Consider the following 3280-nt stretch of genomic DNA (forward strand, 5'->3'; position numbering starts at 1 on the left):
TGTTAGACATGGCTTTCTATGTCTATAATACACTTCATCTATCTATCATACCATGTTCTTACATCAAAGTACTTCTGTTGTGTATCCCGCATCAGTCACTCATGATTGGACGCTTTTAACATGGCAATTTGACAGTGGTTGCATCTTGCATTGTTTTCTATGTTGTACTGCTTCTAATTTTTCGAATTTCCACTTATGAGAAGACACTATTAACTTGGCAGAGTAATATTGATTGCATCTTTCATATGGTGTCTAGCTTGCATTACTTCTATTTTCTTAAAAATCCTTCTGCTTAGTTTGCACATCGTAGCTGTGAATATGTCATGCCGTCCTATTTTTCTTACATATTCCATCCTCATACGGTTGTCTTACATCAAAGTATTGCTTGTCTTTATCATGCATCAATGAGTTCTGAAGAGTGATTTTATTCTTTTGTGTTGTGGGTACAACTTGACATGGCAAAGTCAAAAAAGAGCAAGGAAAATAATATAGTAGGGAGTGTTGTTACTCGTCGGGTGAAACGGAAAAGGATCTGCCGTCGAGATTCTGCTGGTACTTATAGTGCAGTAGAAGGTCCAAGTCCACCGGCTAAATCTACAAACACAGTATCACCTGCTCCACCAGCTGCAGCATCCGCTTCAACTGTACCAGCATCTCAACCAGTTACTCGTTCGTTTGCTCCGGAACTAGCCAGTTCCCAAGGTGCCTTGACACCTAACACTACTTCTGAAGCACTGCTGACACAACAGGACTTGGCAAGATTAGATGAACCTCATGAGCATCAACACCAAGATGGTACCTGACCGAGTCAAGTTGCAGTTGCATGCTCCTTTATATGTACTCTCACAGTTTGATGTACACTAACACTTTCCATATTCGTTGTTGAACTAGCACCACAGCGCAAGTGGAAACAGACATCAGGGATAATGCTTGACTGATTAACAAAATCTAAAGGAGGAAGAATGGAGATCCATTTTGAGGCAGGTTTAAAAAGGCCACGTGATGCTATAGAGTCAGCCAAGTTAGTATCAGAGGCAGCCGTTGCCGTTAGGTGTCATGCACATATCCTCCCAACATGGATCCAGTAGAGGAATGAGAAAGAAAATACCCAGTTTAACACCTTCCTTGACCATTTATCCGTAAGAAATGTTATTCATCACAATTAGTAATATTGTCTTGCTCTGTCCCATACTTTCTAGCTTCCTCCTAATAAGACTCACATTCTTTTTTCAACAGATGAGGTTCAAGTTGGATCCGAAAGATGATGCAACTAAACAAGCATGCGCTCATGTTTTTCAGTCTGGTCTGCGACAGTATCGGTACCACCTTAGAAAATCTCACTTTGAAGGCAAGGCTAACAATGAAATCGCCCAAACATCTCAAGTGGAATATATTATAGATGAAGACTGGACAGCCCTCGTTAAACACTTGTCTGATCCAAAGTATTAGGTAGGCTATATGTATTTGATCAGACCACATATTGAACTTGTATTTATGTATGTGCCTTACAAGTGTATCTTGTTCTAGGCTAACTGTTTGAAGAACAAAACCAACCGTTCTAAAGTGAAATTCCAACAGACAACAGGATCTCATAGCTATATTGCACACTGCGAGGCTCTTGTAAATAGCTGCTACTTCCTTCTTTTTTGTGTGCCATATCATCGTATCTATATTGACTTGTTCCAAATACAGAGGAAAGCCTGTGCGGACCAAAAAGAACCTGAACCGAATGCAGTGCAAATCTTCAAGGATTGCCACACCAGCAAGATGAAGGGCATGAGCACACCAGTTCAAGCCGCTGTTGTAAGTCCTTACTCCTTCTGCCTTGAACTGATTGGTACTGCGATGTATTCATTTAACTACTTGGTTTGTAGCCAATGTCAGTTACTCCGTTCACTTTTATACACAGTTGTCTTAACGTATCATTTCACCTTACATGGTTTAAAATAGATGAAGGGTATTCTTTTGATCTTGATCTGTAATCTAGTTGTTATGTTCACGCGCGCACCCAATGATAAAATAGCGTGTTTGTTTTATATCTCTTTGCCCATGATATGAATGATGTCATACTATGTTCATCCTACTTTAAACCATGTCTCTTTATCCTTAGATGTCAACGAATGTGAGGAAATAGACAATACAGTAGGCATGCTACATGGACATATATTCCGAAAGTGATTTTATTATGTAGTTGGCACTACAATACATGCTAATGTATTATAGTAGTTCACCAAAATAAGTTATGTATAAACGTTTAACCTACTTTGTTTGTTTTTGTCTCATTAGTAAATTATCTGGTACACTAATCTACAAGTTCAAACTTTCAGGAAGCTATGGAACAAATGATTGAACAGCCACAACCACCTGAAGGTGACGAGGCTACTATAGGCACAATGTCACCTCTTGCTGCAGTGCGTCAGTATCTCTCCACTAACAGTGCAAAAACCACCTTCCTGCGTAATTCTGGGTTGGTTGTCAAGGTATCCTCATCCAAATTGCCTTCTGAACAAAATCTTCCTGCTAGACAGAGTGATATATCTGTGCTCCAGACACAAGTCCAATCCCTAATGGATGTTGTTTCAGAAACAAGAATAGTGGTTAAGAAATGTCATCAAGATATGAATGGTTTTGAAACCAGACTATCAGACTGTCAGGACCCCGACTCGATGTCACATCGATCTAGCCGGTAACACCTCATATCACTTTGCGGCCTCACGCACGGTATCCCCACGGGTGTCGCCTTACCTTTGCCCGGGACCGTTTGCGCCTTTTGGCTCACGTATATGATAGTGTCGCTAGCATCCATATGATAGGGAGCCCGGGCTGACATGGCTAGTCGTAAACCCAAAGTGGCACAGACTTACAGGGACAGGCATTCATGACCCAGCTTCGAACGTGTCGGTCATCAGCAAGTGGGTCCGGGCTGTAGCACTGGGCTAGCAGGACTCCGGTAAACCGGGCTGTAGCGGGCTAACAGGACTCCGGTACTCAAAGCGTGACATTTCCCCGAAGGGACAGACACAGGAACGAAGAAGGACACATGCCGGCCAGCCTAAGTGTTCCAGAGCAGTAGCAAGCTACCATGGCTCAGCGGTAACACTAGGAGACATTTCCCGGTAAGAGAGGCTACTAAAGATAAACAACTAGATAGTCAGATCCCACACATACCAAGCATTTCAATAACATACACACAATATGCTCGATATGTGCAATACAACATGGCATCACAAAATGACTCTACGACTCAAGTAGTTTATTCAATAGGCTCCGAGGAGCGAGA

The sequence above is a fragment of the Triticum aestivum genome, chromosome 2B, assembly GCF_018294505.1.
Source record: "Triticum aestivum cultivar Chinese Spring chromosome 2B, IWGSC CS RefSeq v2.1, whole genome shotgun sequence".
Lineage (NCBI taxonomy): Eukaryota > Viridiplantae > Streptophyta > Magnoliopsida > Poales > Poaceae > Triticum > Triticum aestivum.